We start from the raw sequence: 19,301 nt of genomic DNA on the forward strand, positions 1-19,301 counted from the left end.
AGGGTTTCATGTGTATAGCAAAGTGATTGTTATACATACTTTTTCAGATTCCTTTCTGTTAATAGCTTATTACAAGATATTGAATATAGTTCCCTGTTCTACACAGTAGATCCTTGTACAAGTGGAATATTTTAAAGCCATATTTCCTTGTAAATATTTTGGGACTTTTTTCCTTTTTATTTTATTTTATTTATTTATTTTTTTGTCTTTTGTCTTTTTTGTTGTTGTTGTTGCTATTTCTTGGGCCGCTCCCGCGGCATATGGAGGTTCCCAGGCTAGGGGTTGAATCGGAGCTGTAGCCACCGGCCTACGCCAGAGCCACAGCAACACGGGATCTGAACTGCGTCTGTGACCTACACCACAGCTCACGGCAATGCTGGATCCTTAACCCACTGAGCAAGGCCAGGGATCGAACCCGCAACCTCATGGTTCCTAGTCGGATTTGTTAACCATCGCGCCACAATAGGAACTCCAGAAGTATTTCTAATTAAAGAAATAAAATGTAATATTTAGTACTTGTTTTTCTTTTTATCATGATACAGGAACTGTTTATAGTGGATTTTTTAACATCAGTGTACTGAAAAGTACTTTAAATGTCTTAGAACAATGGCGGTTTTTCCTATAGGTCTCATAATTTAGGCTCAACCTTTGATATTTGACAGTAGGTGATTGGTCTTTGAAGGCACTACATATTCAGGTAGAATTTCTAACCTTATCCTTTTAATTCACTCTCATTCAAGATTATAGTTGAAATTCTTTACAGTAGAAAGCAAATATGAGCTTTCAAACAATCACAATACTTGACTTTTGCTCGTTCGACTTTATTTAACTTTTGAAGTCCCATGGCAAAAGGTTTTTTCTTTGTTATCTTTCCCAAATTGGTACAGGTCAGTCTGAGTGACATTTTGGGACGGGCCCTGGCATCACATAGCTTTGGGGGACACAAGATACTCAGCATGGAGCAGCATCATAGTCTCTACTCACACTTCAGCCGTTAACGTAATCATCAAGTAAAGGTACTAAGCATTTGCTGTCAGTGCCGGTGTTAAAGCCGTTTATGAGCATAGATCATTTAATCCTCATAATCCTGCAAAGCTATCAAGTATTAGTGTCCCCATTTGACAGAAAGAAAGCGGAGGCACAGAAAGTACCAGCAACTTTCTTAAAGCCATACAGCCACTGAATAATGGGGCCAGGATGGAAATTCAGTCTGACTTCAGAGACTGATGGCGCATCTACCGTAAAAGTATAAAGGTGTCACTTTACTTTGATTTACCAAAATAATTCTCCTTAATTAACATCCCCAATTTTGCTCCAGTGGCTCACTTAACTTCTTTCATCTCTGTTTTTCCTCTTTCCTTGAAAATTAAGTCTGGGGATTTGATTTGGAATCCTTCGGGTAGATCTCATTTTTCCCTTGGCACCTTTCTTTGAACAGTGTCATTGACTCTTCAGTAACATAGTATAGAGTCGTTGAATCTGTCAGGTAGACCTTGGTTGTTTCTTTAAACACTGTGAAATCAAGATGGCTCTTGAAGTCTCAAATGCCTACTTTGTGACTCTCCTTTGATGTCCATGATGTTGGGCTGTCATATCCCTTGTCAGCAGTGTGGGCATGATGTGACCATTGGGTCTGACCCCATGGAGTCAGATAGGATTTTATATGTAATTCATTACCTGGTGCTAATTGTGATGATAAAAGGCTTCCTTAAAGCTGACATTTCACTCTGATCCCAGTGGATTTTCCCCAGGTTCTGGGAGGCAGGAGCAGGTGAGAGTGAGCTCTGAGCTCTGGCTCATAGTCTTGGGTCAGAACAAACATACCATCTTAGCTCTTGGTTGTCCAAGAGCATGTGGCCCCTTGTGTGCCACACACATGTCATGATTCATAGGTCTTGATGGGTGGACCTACTTTGAGAACTTTGGAAAGTCCACAGGTAATAATCCTTCCTTTATGTTCATGGCTTTCTGCATGTTGCTGATCTCTGCCATTTATTTTGGGATCCGTGTCATGGCTATTTCTTCCTTCCCGCTGATGGCTAGTGTGTATGTTTTGATGTAGTTTATGTGTGTTCATTGCTTAAGGGCACCACTATGAAGATAGTCTGCTATGGTCTTCATGCCATTGGGCGACCACAGGCCCAGCAACCAACCCAAGAAAAGGGAAAATTAACTATGTTAGTTACCCAAGTTCACAAAAAAAATCTTAAAAATAATCAAACACATGTAAACTACGTAACTTCAGTCTTTCTCTGGAGACAGTTATCTTGAAGGACTTTATATCTATAAATAGAATTATTAGCTTTTGAATGTCACATAAAACTGCAAAAAAAAAAAAAATCTACTTCCCATTTGCCAGGAGGATGGACCTCTCCAGAAAAGAAACCAAAGGAAAGCAGTGCCAGAACTTATTACGTTTAAATGGTTCAAAATATATCTTGGGTTTAGCAACATTGACATTTCAAATAGCTATTTTTTCTTCATTCTTCACCAGTCAAGAGAACACCTAACATCCTCTCCTGAAGAGGGGGTGATTAAAAACTGAAATTTTATTTTGGGGCAAAATACTGCTTTACAACTCAGTTTCAGTTCTGACACAGACCGTTTTAGCAAGACTACATCTTCACAATGGCAGTCATAAATAAATGAACTTAATACGTAACATTCACTAAAATTTTGCTTGAGAACACAAATGAATGCTTTGTACAACTCATTGGAAACAGGCATGGGGAGTAGTAGGAAGGGGTTCAGGTCCCCCTCAGTGTTGGAAGTCCTGGATTAGTAGGAGAAAGGAAGATTGCCCACACCCTATATTCAGGTGAGGAAATGGAACAATCAAACCCTGGGGTTGTGTGTGTATTGGGTAGGGGGCCCTGTGTGTGGTGTGTGCGTGCACACCTTTTCCTTCAGTGTGTAAACTCTGCAGGCACAAGGGTCATGTAATTCCATAGACCCCACAAAACATCCAGCCCAGAGCATTGGATGAAGAACCTCAGATAGCTCATAAATTGACCTTTAGAAATCTAATTATGCACCAGTTTTTGAAATTTCCTTGAACAGAATTCTTCTGGATTTACCCTGGATTTAGCATGGATCTCCTTCTCATGGATACTTTGGATTTTTTGTTTGTTTGTTTAAGGCCACAACTGTACCATGTGGAAATTCCCAGGCTTGGGGTCAAATTGGAGCTGCAGCTGCTGGCCTATGCCACAGCCACAGCAATGCCAGATCCAAGCTTTGTCTGTAACCTACACTGCAGCTCATGGCAATGCCAGATCCTTAACCCTCTGAGTGAGGCTGAGAATAAAACCTGCATCCTCATGGATACTAGTCAGGTTTGTTTTCACCGAGCCATGACAGGAACTCCCTGGATCTCCTTCCCTTGACATTCTGTCTCTAAATTAGCAAGGTGGGAAAGTGGCATGGAAAGTGACCCTCATCTCTTCTGCGTGGAAAACAAGATGGGTTCAAAACTAGATACAGGACTTCCCGTGATGACTCAGCAGAAACGAATCCAACTAGGAACAATGAGGTTGCAGATTCGATCCCTGGCCTTGCTTAGTGGATTAAGAATCCGGCATTGCTGTGAGCTGTGGTGTAGGTCACAGACACGGCTCGGATCTCGAGTTGCTGTGGTTGGCAGCTCTAGCTCTGATTGGACTCTTAGCTGGAACCACCAATGTGCCACTGGTGTGGCCCTAAAAAGCAAAAAAAAAAAAAAAAATAAAAAAATGTGAACACAGATCTTCCTGGTCGTACAATGAGGTTTATATATGATGAACCCCTCGTAAGCTGCGAGTATAATTAAATCAGAAATGCATTTACTACACTAACATACTGAACATCAAATCTCAGCCTAGCTTACTTATCTCAGATGTGCTCAGAATACTTAAGATAGCATCTGGTTGGGCAAAATCATCTAACTCAGAGCCTATTTTTAAATAATACTGTGTATCTCATGCAATTTGAGTACTGTACCAAAGTGGACCACAGAATGGCTATAAGTCTATCAGTTATTAACCCTCGTGATTGCATGGCTGACCAGCAGCTGTAGCTAGCTGCCCTGCCCCGCATCACCAAAAAATACCAACATACCACTAGCTTGTGAAAAGGTAAATTTCAAAGTATGGTTCCTTCTTCATTATATCATGTTAAGCACCATTATAAAGTCAAAAAATTGTAATTGTCATAAGTAGGGGACTGTCCGTGTGCTGTCATTTTCCTGGCTGATCGTGGTCTGATCTGCTCTCATCTGAAGAAAGGTTCATTGTCAGTTAACACCCGGGATTTTATATAAATTCGTTATTGATGGCCATACAGATTATGCATTATTATCAATCACTTTACTTTTTTTTTCCTCTTTTTATGGCTGTACCTGTGGCATATGGAAATTCTGGGGCTAGGGGTTGAAATGAAACAGCCACAAGCCACTGCCACAGCAACACTGGATCTGAGCCGCATCTGAGGCCTACACCGCAGCTTGTAGCAACGTCAGATCCTTAACCCACTGAGTGAGGCCAGGGATTGAACCTGCATCCTCATAGGCACTATGTTGGGTTCTTAACCCGTGGGGCCACAATGGAAACTCGAATTACCATTTAAAACTTTGCTCTATTCTAATTGAAGCTTATCTTAAATTCACTGCTAAATGATATTACTGATGAGAAACTTTAGGATCTACTCATTTCCTAAAAATTTCAGGCAAACAGTAGGGTTACTTTCCTCCTGTCCAGATAACTCTAAAAGCCCGATATTATATATCTTTATCTAAAATTGGATTCTGTCCTTATAAATTTCAATTAGTTTCCCTGATTTAAAAAGCATCCTTCCAAAAAATTGAATTTCAATCTGATCAAGCCTCTAGTTCTAGCTGCCAGTTTATAGGAAATATAAGGAATAAAAGAACAGATTAGACAACAATATAAGAGTACAAATCAGCAAAACCAAAAAGTCAAAAAACCAGCAGGTCAATTGCTTTGGTTTCCTCAATAAAAAAACTATGAATACAAAAAAAGATTTAAGAGACCCATCAACTAAATGCATTGTGGAGAATTTATTTGGATTATGATTTGAATACATGAACTATAAAAAACCTATCTTCCACCCTTCACCTTCTAAGAAAAACCCAAAACATCTTATGGGACTATTTAAACATTAAATGTGTATTTGATAATATTTTAAAGTACTGCTACTTTAAATATAATTTATATTATTAAAAAGAGACCTTATAATTTAGAGGTGTATATATTGAAGTTAAAAAAAAAAAAAAGCATGCTCTTGGTTAATATCCAGAAAGCCCCAAGTGGGGTGAAATTTACAGAAAGGCCCTTGGCATGCTGAATTCTGCCCAGTGGCATCTCTTGGAGACAGGAAATGGAGCAAAGCTTGTTAATTATATCAAAAATAACTAAAACATGTCAAAAGGAGCTTAGTAAACAGGTTCACTCCACTGGCACCTTGCCTGGCCAAAGTTTCACTTATAATAATGGTGAAAGGATTTAGAAGATGTCTTTATTTTTTTGCTTTTTAGAAAAAAAGGGGTCGAATTGGAGCTGCAGCCATCAGCCTACACCACAGCCACAGCAATGTAGCATCCACGGCTCACTGCAATGCTGAATCCCTGACCCACTGAACAAGGTCAGGGATCAAACCTGCATCTTCATGGATACTAGTTGGATTCATTTCCACTGAGCCACAACGGGAACTCCTAGTCTTCCTTTAAAATAGCCCCTCTCCCCCAAAAAAAACCCCACAAAAAACCGAAAAACAAAAAAATCCCACAAAACACCAATCCAGCATTCATTGCCTTTATCCTACTCTGAAAATATAAAAGATACATCAGTGATTTAGAGATATGACTCTGATAGTTCACTTGAACAAAGTCTGCTCTAAGCTTGAGAACCTTGAAAAAACTGCTACTTTTGACTGTACCCATGAAAAGCAAAATATTTGAGTATCTAGTAAAATACAAAGATGATCATCAAGCTGGGAACACTATAGAGTTAGCATCGAAACAACAGATGTTTCTTTATAGATAATCCACTGATGTTCCTACCATTTAACAACAAACATATTCTGAAAATTTTTAAGTAAAGCTTTTGGAAATTTAATCACACTTTAAATATACCAAGGAACCTCCATATCTAAGAATATAATGAATCCTTTGATAAAAATGAGTCAGTTACAGTTCAGCTTATCAAGTTGCTGTTGCATAATTTTGTCTTTCTGTATATCAGATTTCCTTAAAACTCAGCACTGTCTTTTAAATGGAGCATGAAAACTTCAGATAAAGCCAAATACACTCTCAGGTAGCTGTAAAGAGAGTCAACATCCATACTACGGATGTTCACAAACAGATCCACCCAATGCAAGGGAGCTTGTGACCTCCCAATCAATGCAGCACATACAATTCGCATAAATAATGGCAGGGCCTGCAAAGTGCCCATCAAAGTTTGTCCAGTAAAAACAAATACTAAAGACTTCCTATGTCACTTGCATTTCTGCTTCGTAGTGCTGCTTGCACTTAAGAGTTGAACATTCGTAAACTATCATCAAAATATGTTCTGGCCATCTACGTGAGGAAAACAATAACCATGAAATGGACACCAAAGTAAAATAGCAGGCCTGGGAAGGCTGGATGTTTAATGTGGTCAAATGTGGGCTGAGGTTCATATTTAGTAGTTGGACCAGGATAGGTGCTGATCAAAATAACTGTGTCTTACATGGCTAAAGTCTAGGAGACGGGATTCAGTAGCCAACACTAGATACTGGGGTTAGAATGTGTGGGCAACTCTGACTAGGACCAGAGAACAAGGAGGGTGACAGGCGACAGGGATTTGTCATGTTATTGGGGGAGGTGTACGTCCCCCAATTTCATTCTCTCTGTCCATACATTTCCTCTCTCTTCTATCACTGACAATTTGAAGGTCTCCTTCCCAGATAAGCAACTCTGGATGTTAATTAGGGAAGTGGCTTGTTCTTCAGCATGGAGATTTTTCCATGCCCAAACTTCGTTGACATCCCATCAGCTTTCCCGCTTGAGCTAATTACCAGTTGGGATAGCTTACCAAATTCCTTAGCTTCATAGTTGGAGTCTCACTTCTCATGAGTGACTTGGGGAGACTTTATCACGTAGGTATGATCAGTCATCTCTTGGAGACAGGAAATGGAGCTAACTCAGTTTGAATGTTGAATGTTCCAAACTTCTAACCATGCCTCGGTCTTTTTGGTGATGGGCCCTAACCCAGATGCCACCAGGAGTCACCTCATTAGAACAAAAGACACTCCTGTCTCCCAGGAAATTCCAAGGGATTTAGGAGCTTAGTGTCAGGAAGCAGGGTCAAGACCAAATATTAGAACAAAAGATGCTCCTAGTCGTGGTGTTTCTTCCCCCTGGCTTTTCACCAATCAACTTTTAAAAAAAATTTAGTTTATCTTTTTTTAAATTGAAGTGTAGTTGATTTACCAAGTTGTCTTAGTTTCTGCTGTACAATAGTTTTATATATATATATGTGTGTGTGTGTATACATATATATATATTTTTTTCATGTTCTTTTCCATTATGGTTTACTACAGGAGAGTAAATATAGTTCCCTGTGCTTTATAGTAGGTCCTTGTCTATATGTATATGATATATATACACACACACACACACACATATATATGTTAGTTTGTATCTGCTAATTCCCAACTCCTGATTTATCCATACCCACCCCCTTTCCACTTTGGTAACCATAAGTTTGTTTTCTATGTCTGTGAGTCTGTTTTGTAAAGAAGTTCCTTTGTATCATACTTTAGATCCAACATATAAGTGATATCATATTGTATTAGTCTTTTTCTTTGACTTACTTCACTTAGTATGATTATCTCTATTTTCATCCATGTTACTGCAAATGGCATTATTTCATTCTTTTTTATGGCTAATACTCCATTGCATATATCCATACCAAATCTCCTTTACCCATTCATCTGTTGATGGACATTTAGGCTGCTTCCATGTCTTGGCTAGTATAAATAGTGCGGCTATGAACACTGGAGTGCATGTGTCTTTTTGAATTATGGTTTTCTCTGGGTATATGCCCAAGTGGGACTGCTGGATTATATGGTAGTTCTATATTTTGTTTTTAAAGGAACCTCGCTACTGTTTTCCCTTGTGGCTGCACCAGTTTACATTCCCACCAACAGTCTAGTAGGGTTCCCTTTTCTCCATACCCTCTCTGGCACTTGTTGTTCCTAGACTTTCAATGTAGACTTTCTGACCAGTTTGAGGTGATACCTCATTGTAGTTGTGATTTTCATTTCTCTAATAGTTGGCAATATTGAGCATCTTTTCATGTGCCTATTTGCCATCTGTCTGTCTTGGGAGAAATGTCTATTTAGATTTTATGCTAGTTTTTTGATTTTTTTTTTGATATTGAGTTTGTATATTTTGGAAGGTAAGCACTTCTCAGTTGAATCATTTGCAATTTTTTTCTCTCAGTCTGTAGGTTGTCTTTTTGTTTTAATATAGTTTTCTTTGCTATGTAAAAGCTTATACATTTGATTAGGCCCCATTTGTTTATTTTTGCTTTTATTTCTATTTCCTTGGGAAATTGACCTAAGAAAACATTGGTATGATTTATGTCAGAGTATGTTTTGCCTCTGTTCTCCTTTAGGAGTTTTATGATGTCATGTCTTAAATTTAAGTCTTTAAGCCATTTTGAGTTTATTTTTGCGTATGGTGAGAGGATGTGTTCTAACTTTGTTGATTTACATGAGGGTGTCCCGCTTTTCCAACACCACTTGATGAAGAGACTGTCTTTTCTCCATTGTATATTTTTGCCTTCTTTGTGGAAGATCAATTGACCATAGGCATGTGGGTTTATTTCTGGGCTCTCTATTCTGTTCCATTGATCTGTATGACTGTTTTGGTGTCAGTGCCATGCTGTTTTGATTACTGTAGCTTTGCTATGTTGCTTTAAGTCTGGGAGGGTTATGCCTGCAGCTTTGAGGGTCCAAAGAGCTTCCATAGGTGAACATGTGGAAGTGTGGGGAGAGTGGCAAGCTCAGGGCATGGAAGCTGTGTGCCCCTACCCACACACCTCACCCTCTGCATCTCTTTCATCTGGCGGTTCCTGAGTAACATCCTTTTATAGCAAACATAATCTAGTAAAAAAAAAAAAAAAATGGCTAGGAGCAATGGTGTATAGCCACAGTAAGGTTAATTAGAACAATCATTACCCAAGAGAACTTTTGTGTCTTCCACCCTCTTTGTTTTGAAGGTGACAATTTGGCAGACTTTGCTTTTTAAATTTTTTTTGTTTGTGTGTTGTGTGGTCTTGTTTAATCTGTAAGTGGTAAAGATAATTGTCGCTTGAGAGTTGCTGTGTGTTTGGGTACTTGTATAAAATGTGTTTGACAGATAAGAACTAGGATTAGTTGATTTCACTGAGCCTGATTATTACTGTGGAATATAATGTTGCGCAGTGATGCTTGATAACTGCTTGAAGGAGTTAGCATAAAGAATATGACCCAGCCTTCTCTTCAGCCTGGTCTGGCTTCTTCACCCCTCACCGTGCTGGAGCCGTACTGGCCTGTCTTCTGCTCCTCGAATGGCCAGCCTTCCTTCTATCTTGAAGCCTCTGCTCACAGGTTTCCTCCAGGGAGATGCTGCCCTACCGAGCTCATTCCAGGTGAACTCAAACCCTAGAATTAAGAGTTTTTAAAAAGATCACAATGTTGTTAATCAACTTTACATCAGTGAAACTTTTTAAAAATGGGGGAAAAAGAGGGAGTTTTAAAAAGAAAAGCAAAGATCTGGGATATGAGGATGTTAAAACTAACTTCTGTAGGTTGTATGTTGCCTACATGAGTTGACCTCAGTAAAAGTACATTGACTAATGATCTCCTGTCTTCAGCTTGGGTGTGACTGATGCTTGCTAGAGCTGCTCAGTTGGAGATTTTATGAAGAATATGGTGCTTGTGAGCAGTGAATTCTTTTTTTTTTTTTTTTAATGGTCTTTTTTGTTGTTGTTGTTGTTGCTATTTCTTGGGCCGCACCCGCAGCATATGGAGGTTCCCAGGCCAGGGGTCGAATCGGAGCTGTAGCCACCGGTCTACGCCAGAGCCACAGCAACGTGGGATCCGAGCCGCGTCTGCAACCTACACCACAGCTCGCGGCACCGCCGGATCGTTAACCCACTGAGCAAGGGCAGGGATCGAACCTGCCACCTCATGGTTCCTAGTCGGATTCGTTAACCACTGCGCCACAACGGGAACTCCAGCAGTGAATTCTATTAGGAAAATCCTCATGATTTTTTAAAAAAGGTTTTATAGCATCTTATGAATGAAAGGAGTTCCTACTGTGGTGCAATGGGTTAAAGATCCAGTGTTGTCTCTATGGTGGCTTGGATTGCTGCTGAGGCGCCAGTTTGATTCCTGGCCTGGCTCAGTGGGTTAAGAATCCAGCATTGCCACAGCTGGGTGTGGATCTCAACTGTGACTTCATTTTGATCTCTGGCCCAGAAACTTCCATATGCCGAGAGTGTGGCAAAAAATAAAAATAAAAAACTTAGGAATGAGAGTAGAAGCTAAAAGTAGAAGGAGGGAGAAAAGAGCAGTCTGCAGCTAAAATTGTGGATATGAATTTGGATTTTATACTGAGAAGATGTGAATTAGTATCAGAGAGATAATTTCAGTGAACTGAACTGAGCTGTATTGAGAAAATAACAAGGAGATCCCGCTGTAGCGCAATGGGATCGGTGTCTTGGGAGCGCCGGGACACAGGTTCCATCCCCAGGCAGGTAGAGTGGGTTAAGGATCTGGCATTGCTGCAGGTGTGGCTTAGGTTGCAACCACGGCTCAGATCTGATCTCTGGCTCGAGAATTCTATATGCCACAGGGCAGCCAAAAAAGAAAAAAAATAATGAGACAAATCAAAGATAATAGACTTTTTTTTTCTTTTTTGGCTCTTGTCCTTTTAGGGCCGCATCCATGGCATATGGAGGTTCCCAGGCTAGGTGTCTAATCAGAGCTGTAGCCCCTGGCCTATGCCAGAGCCACAGCAATGCGAGAACCGAGCCACATCTGCAACCTACACCACAGCTCGCGGCAATGCCGGATCCTTAGCCCACTGGGTGAGGCCAAGGATCGAAGCTGCAACCTCATGGTTCCTGGCCGGATTCTTTTCCGATGCGCCACTACGGGAACTCCTAGAGTTCTTAATTCTTTAATATATGAGACTTGGGTATACATTTAGCCAGTAAACAAATTGAAAGCAACGTTATGGTCCTTTTAAAAATATATTTCTTTTTTTATTGAAATATAGTTGATTTACAGTGTTTCAGGTGTATAGCAAAGTGCTTCATATATACAGAAAAATTTTTTTCCCCTAGCACCCACAACATATGGAAGTTCCCAGGCCAGGGATTGAATCTGAGGCACAGCTGTGGCCTCTGCTAGATCCTTCAGTGCAGGGGTCAAACTTGTACCTCTGCAGCAACTTGAGCTGCTGCAGTCAGGTTCTTAACCCACTGAACCACAGTGGGAACTCTGTATGTATTTTTTTATTCTTTTTCATTATAGGTTGTTACAAGATGCTGAATATAGTTCCCTCTGCTATACAGTAGGATATTGTTTATTTTATATACAGTAGTGTGTATCTGTTAATCCCAAATTCCTAATTTCTTCTCTCCCTTTCCCATTAGGTAACCATAAATTTGTTTTCTATGTCTGTGAGTCTGTTCCTGTTTTGTAAATAAGTTGTGTTACTTTTAAAGATCGCACATACTGATATCATATGCTACTTGTCTTTTTCTGGCTTATTTAACTTGTATGATAATCTCTAGGCATTTCCATGTTGCTGCCGATGACATTATTTCATTGTTTTATGGCTGAGTAATATTCCATTGTGTAAGTGTGTGTGCATGCACACACACAGACACCCCATATATTTTTATTCATTCATCTGTCAATGAACATTTAGGTTGTTTCCATGTCTTGGTTATTGTAAATAGTGCTGCTATGAACATTGGGGTGCATGTATATTTTCAAATTGAAATTTTTGTTTTTTTCAGGATATATGCCTAGGAGTGGAGATTGCTGGATCACATGGTGACTCTATGTTTAATTTTTAAAGGAACCTCATACTGTTTTCTGTAGTCAACTTCCCATTCCTGATAGAAAGGCGTTCAGACATTTTCTCTCACAAACTCCGCAGTACTCTCTGAGGGTGTGCTTTGAGCCATCTGCTTCATCATGGGATTACAGTGTTTGGGGATTTTAATTATTTAACAGTGACCTTGATGGAGAACTTTAATTTCAAGAAGAGGTAGAAAATACCATGTTTGAGAGACATAAGTGGTAGGGATAGATTGATTTTCAAAAAAGTATCCAATGCAGGAAAGAAAATGGAATAGTAAGGAGGAATGGATGCAGGCCGGGAAGTTCAGGGAAGGTTGGACTCTGCTTTGGGACCAAGTTACTGAAAGTTTTGCAGTGACCTTTGAAAGGAGACTGTCATTGTCCTGGTGGGACTGTGCTTTCTCTGTCCTCCTGCACGGATGTGTGTGCAAGTGTGTGTTTGAATCTGTGAGCAGCCTACACATACAGGCTGTTTTCCAAATAGTGATCAATTAGCATTGATCCAGCTTTGCTTTCTCATCTACTGCCTCTGGAAATGATTTGTATGTCACTGCAATGTTGTGGATGGGACCAGAGGGAGATCTACTGCTTCAGGTATTAGACTTGGAACTTAGATTGTGGGTACGATGGTTTCATCCACTGTGATAACTAACAAAGTCAACATTTGGAGTGTCAGGTTATAAATAAAAAAACAAGGAAGCTATAAAGGTGGACTCAGCCTTTCGTGAGGAACACCATGAGTGAATTATTTTATGTGTATCTATGTGTGTGTAAAACCAGAAAGGGAGAGAGTGCAAACCCTTCTAAAACTTTGGGGAAGGGATTAAAATTTTTTTTAATTTCTTTTTTTTGGGGATGTTGTTTGTTTTTTGGTAGTTCCCTCTTTTGTCTTGTTCAATTCAGGATTTGAGAGCAAGGAAAGCAAGTATAGCGTGTCTTCTCTCTGTCATTAGCACCCAGTCAAGCTTGGCACATGCTTGTGCTAAAAAATGTATGAAGAATTAAAAAAAAATCTGATAAATTTAATGACTGGGTACCCCCAAAGTCATTATTGCTTAACTTCACATTATACCCATTTCCCCTGACAATGGTTTCAAGCAGTGTTTTGGTAAAAAGGCCTTGCATTTTGCTGGAAACTAGAATTTTATCTCACACTTAACTTCATAACAGAATTGGGGAAAAAAAGTTGAAAGGCATGTTTTGTCTAAAATTAATTTTAATTACAGTGTGAGAGGTTTGGATGTTATAAGTATCTCACTGAAATCATTGGCGACAGCTCATACCTTGGTGAGTACAGTCACTAACTAGCAGCTGACCCTTCCTAACTACCTACCTCTTGAGTAGGACCCTCTGGTAATCTGTCAGAGTATAGTTGCTTCCCCACCTCATATTCATTCTCCCTTTTTCTCTTCAAACCCCTGATTGTTCTCTGGGTACACAGCCAGCCACCTGGGAAGAAATGAATTATCCTGCATTTTTTGTGGCTTGATAAAATGATAGATACAGCTCTGGCCAAAAGAGGAATAGTGGAAATGTTCTCTGGTAGTTTCTGGAAAACTTGACAGATGGTGCATGCCTTTTACCTCATTTTCTTCAGCTCTTCTTCCATCTTGCTGTCTGGAAGTTTGCTTGTATAGTATTATTTAATTAAGTTGTGTCACTCTGCTCGGACTGTAGCCTAACCAAGGCCCTCTCCTGAGTGGGAAAAGGTCCTTTTTCAGTTCAGGTTTGTGTAGACAAGTAACGAACCTGAAGTTGAGATTGTTGCTACACAGGCTTAATTCAGTGGCCAAAAGAATGGAGAAGTGAGAACTTAGTTCACAGATCAGCTTCTTGCCCATGTGATGAGAGGTGTTTGATTTGAAAAGTAAAGACAGGAGGGAGGAGTGAGGCTAATGATAGGGAGGCATATGCATTAGTCTGTGGGGAAGGGGCAGGGCTTTTAAGAAAGTGGGGTGCCATCCCCCTTTTATCATTTTTTGTTCCTTTATGTCTAGTCCTGGCCACCAGTAGGTGTGTCATTTAATATGCTAATGTAGTAAAACCCAAGTATAATAAGATGCTGTTGGAGGTCAGATTCATAGCCATCTTGGTTCCAGCTGGTTCTCTGTGGTTTTTGTTTTCCTCTTCCTATAGCTTCCTTTCTTATCTCTGGACCCTGTGACTTAAAGATAAATGTTAACTCCTGTTAAAGGTGAGGGTTGGCAGGTTTGAGCAAGGATCTGGCCCTGGCTCTGGCTGCAGTAGCAGCAATTCTGCTCATCATCTTGGATCATGGCAAGAAGGGCCTCCATAGGAATGGCAGAGCCATGAGCTAGAAAGAGCCCGAGCCTTTGACCACCTAGGTCTCAACTTCATTTAGTTGACAGAACTAGAACCTTTTATCTAGTCTGGGCCATAATTTTTCAGGGCTTTGTTACATGCAGCCAGACTTAACCCTCACTGACACACTATTTTACTATAGATAAGTTCTAGGATCTTATGACTTCATTGTCCATCTGAAGATTAATGTGTATATATATTATATATATATATAATTTGCTTTTTATGGCTTCAACTTTGGTGTATGGATGGTCCCATGCTGGGGGTCGAATCAGAGCTGCAGCTGCTGGCCTACACTACCGTCGAAGCAATGGGGGATGTGAGCCATGTCTGCAACCTACAGCTCACAGCCAATGCTGGATCTTTAACCTCCTGAGCGAGGGCAGCGATTGAACCCTCATTCTCATGGATACTAGTCAGATTCATGACCCACTGAGCCACAATGGGAACTCCTGAAGATTAATCTTTATATTCTTTTATTCAGCCTCATCTAGATATTTGCTGTCATCTTGGAGTACTGTGCCAAAGTTTGATGTTGGCCTTGTTTCTGAAAACAATTGATATGAAAAAGTTTACCGGATTGTCTACTGTAGTCCAGGATTGATATGGGATAATGGCCAACAATTTGGGGGGAAACAAGCTACATTCTAAATTCCAGAATGTCAGCATCATCCTTGCTCATAAAGCCTAGAACCCTTGTATGGTACCTGAATGTATTTGGTTTTTCCTTCAGCATAATCCTTGCAGATGGGGAAGCTACTTTTTAGAGCCATTGGGAAAATAGGCACATCCTATTATGTAGTGCTCAATGTGGATATTTGATGCTCAGGGGCCTTTGGGGCCCCACAGCCGGTGAGAAAGCTAATTATAAGTCACTATTGAGCAGGAAGAGAGAGTTTTCTTACCTATTGTTCTTTTGGTTCAACCTAACTTTTTTATGCTACAGGGGCTTGTATAGTCTTCCTCACAAAGACCAAAGTGGTAGCTGTTGTTTTATGATAAATATTGGAGTACTTGTCATCTGCACATAGAAAGGGTCATCTGCAGAAGCTAGAACATTGGGGGTGGCAAGGACTTTTTATATCCTATAGGCTGAATGGTGGATCATCTCTGGATTGATCTCTGTCAGCCTGTGGACTTAGGCTCTACCTTGACCTTCCAAATACGCCATCTTGCCTGGATGAGCTAGAGAAATCCAGAGAGAAGAAAGGGTACGTTTCATTTTCTCTAGCAGCCATTGTGGTGACCATTGGAATGTACTCTCTTTCTATGAAAATTGTGAACTTGTCAACCTATAAAGTTTGTTTGTGATTTCCAGGACATGGGGTTCTGGTTGTGTATTCTAAGGACAGTCGGGAGGCATAAAGAAAGGCGCTCATGATAAAGAAGAACCAGGAAAATGAGCTTAAAATGAAGGACTCATGTAGAAACAGTGATTCATTCCTCTTGCTTTCTAGAGTGGGTTTCTGAAAGGACACCACAACAGCCTGGGCCAATTTATGCAGAAAAGATCTAGATATCTAGGACACACGTCCGTTGTGGGAACTGCCACTCCTGAATCATTGGAACTGAAGTGTAGGCGTGGGCACGTTTTCTGTCCTTCACACTCACTCTTCATATATATCTGATCTGTATTGTTGAAATTGAAAGTCTTTGCAGGTTTCTCTTTGCCCAGATAAAGATTGTTCCTTGTAATCTCCCTGAACTTCCACTGAAGAACTTAATGATCATGTAAGTTCTTTTACTTGGCCCAAAGCTGATGTGGCTGAAAGGGTCAGCCTAAAACTCAAAGCTGTTTTATCTCTGACTAGTTTTTTGAACATCTTTTGGTATTGCGGAATTCTAGCAAGCTTAGGGTCCACTTTGTCACTGATCATGAGACCTGTGTTAGACTTAGTTAGAAGCCTGGTATCGTATATATGGTGGCAGTTAGTCTATCACTTTGATTTCTCTGATGCTGTCACTATTAGAATACTCAGAGTTCTATTAAAACACTCTTACTGTTAAAAGTACTTATTTAATGGAACCCCTGAAATGATTCTTTCCTAAATGAGGGATTCTTTGAGTTTGGACTTTCATGTCTTCAAACATCATCAACATACCAAATAGCAATGTCGTAAGATATTTATTATCTGTTTTTGTCCTAGGGAATTCAGTTGAGAAGCTTATAGAAATAATGGAAAGAGTTTTATTAGTTTTAGGTATAATAATAAATGTTAGGAGCCAAGAAGTTTTGGTGTCCAGCTGTTAACTGGACTGGCTGGTCAGGTCATTGAGCCTCTCTGGAACGAAGGTTCTTTATTGCTTTATGAAGTGAGAATTAAAGTGAATGACATCTGGTGTTCCATCTATTGAGATCTATGGATGTTTTGTCTTAAATACATTTTGAGAAGACCTTTTCTCTTAAGAAACTTTAGCTTTTTCCTAGATTTCCTTACTTCTGTTTGGCTCAGTTCCAAAAATAACATGTGCTATTTGTAATCATGAAGGAAAATTCAACTGGAAAATGTACTATGCAGCAAGGAAAGGTCTCCTTCAATCCTGCCCTCTGAACAAGAATCATTTTTAAAATAGGTATATAATCATCTCCACTTATTTCTATGCATGTATTAGTATTTTGCTATATATATATATATACACACACCATATGAATGTGTATATATTTAGTATGTGCATTTATGTATATGTATCTTATCCATGGTAAAACTTGATTTATTTCATGTAACAATTGAGACAGTGGACATCTTTCTATGTCAGTATATACAAAGCTACACTGTTTTTTCACACTGAGTATAATTTACATGTAACATTAGTTTCAGGTGTACAATATAATGATTCAATATTTGTATATATTGCAAACATCACCACAGTAAGTATAGTTAATATCTATTACCATACATAGCTACAATTTTTTTCTTGGAATGAGAACTTGAAGATCTACTCTCTTAGCAACTTTAAGTTATGCAATACAATATTATTAACTATAGTCCTTATGCTGTGCATAACACAAACAACTGAATTTTCAAAATGACCCCATAAGGCATCACTAATTGAATATTGGAAACACACCAAATATGCATTTTAGCCAAAATTTCAAGTGTTTACATTATATTCAACTGAAGCAAAAGCTAAATATCACTGTAATAAGATGGGCATGCTTGAGTATATGAAAGAAAATCTGAAATTTCAACAAAGCTATTAAAATTTTATTATAAAAGTTTTTGAGTTCCTATTGTGGCTCAAAAGAGTTAACAAATCTGACTAGCATCCCTGAGGATGCAGGTTTGATTCCTGGCCTTGCTCAGTAGGTTAAGGATCTGGTATTGCCGTGAGCTGTGGTGTATGTCACAGATGCGGCTCAGTTCCTGCGTGGCTGTGGCTGTGGGGTAGGCCAGCAGCTACAGCTCTGATTCAGCCGCTAGCCCGGAAACCTCATATGCCACAGGTGTGGCCCTAAAAGCAAAAAGCAAAAAAAAAGTTTTTAGTAGCCGGGTGTAATTTAGACAGCATACAGCCATTCTCACTTCCCACCAGGAACATGATAGCATGTTCTTGCAGTCACCACGCCAGACTACACATTTGTGATACTGAATAGATGGTAGCTTGGCTGAGGTAGGTGGAGGAACTAGAATGGTTCTGCCAGAATAGAATACTGTGGAGGGTATTGGTGCCCCTCATAGTTAAACTTTGTCCTCTCTAAGAGTGACTAGATAAAGGCTAGGTAATAGGTTAGGTAGACATCTCATTAACCCCTCTACTTGGATATTTGTTTGATGATCATGACTTTCATTGAAAGACCTCCCCCAAATTGAAGTACTATGTGCTGCTTTTTTTCCAAATTCTTTCCCATTATGGTTTATTACAAGATATTGAATATAGTTCCCTGTGCCATACAATAGGATTTTGTTGTTTAGTAGATTCACAATACTATATATAAAATAATCTGAAATTCCCCCACCCCCTCTGCCATTTTGTAACCATAAGCTTGTTTTCTATATCTGTGTCTTTGTTTTCCAAATAAGTTCATTTGTATCATTTTTAAAGATTCCAAATGTAAGTGATATCATATGGTATTTTTCTCTTTCTGACTTACTTCACTTCGTATGATAATCTCTAGGTCCATCCATGTTGCTGCAAATGGCATTTCATTTTTTATGGCCAAGTAGTATTCCATTATGCATATATACCACATTTTCTTTACCCATTTATGTGTTGATGGACACTTAGGTTGCTTCTATGTCTTGGCTGTGGTAAATAGTATTGCAGTGAACATTGAGGTGCATATATTTTTTTGGATTGGGTTTCTCTGGATATTTGCCCAGGAATGGGATTGCTGGATCATAGGGCAACTCTATTTTTAGTTTAAGGAACCTCAGTACTGTTTTTCATTGTGGCTGTAGAAGCCTGCCTTCCCATTGTGGGGGAGGGTTCCCTTTTTCCACACCCTCTCCAGCATTTACAATTTGTAGACTTTTCGATAATGGCCATTCTGACTGGTGTGATATGATATCTCATTGTGGTTTTGATTTGTATTTCCCTAATAATTAGTGATGTTGAGCACCTTTTCATATGCACTGTGCACTGCTTAAAACATCCTTTCTGATTATTTTCAGAAGGATACTTAACATCACATATCTCTAACTTCCTAATTTTTGTTGTTTTATACAATTAGTTGATGGGAAAAAGAAAAATGATCATTAATTTTGGTTCCAGAAATGTGAGAGTAGGGCAATGTCATTGACTTCATAGATGTAACAGCATTGTTTCAGTATCACCTGCATTTAGCTTTCATTGCATGCATCCCAACTTCAGCATTGTTGCTGGAATAGGATGACATGGGGCTTTTTATTATGTAGGAA

The 19,301-nt window shown here is 39.4% G+C and overlaps 1 protein-coding gene and 1 pseudogene across 1 annotated transcript in view; one reads left to right on the forward strand and one right to left on the reverse strand.

Annotated features, from left to right (window-relative positions):
* The window catches only part of LOC125135573 (kinesin-like protein KIF23), a 100,291-nt pseudogene extending 84,678 nt beyond the window's left edge, over positions 1–15,613 (reverse strand).
* Positions 1–19,301, forward strand: part of AVEN (apoptosis and caspase activation inhibitor) — a 182,699-nt gene that overhangs the window by 146,670 nt on the left and 16,728 nt on the right. The window lies entirely within an intron of this gene.

Source organism: Phacochoerus africanus, chromosome 9 (assembly GCF_016906955.1).
Source record: "Phacochoerus africanus isolate WHEZ1 chromosome 9, ROS_Pafr_v1, whole genome shotgun sequence".
Taxonomy (NCBI): domain Eukaryota; kingdom Metazoa; phylum Chordata; class Mammalia; order Artiodactyla; family Suidae; genus Phacochoerus; species Phacochoerus africanus.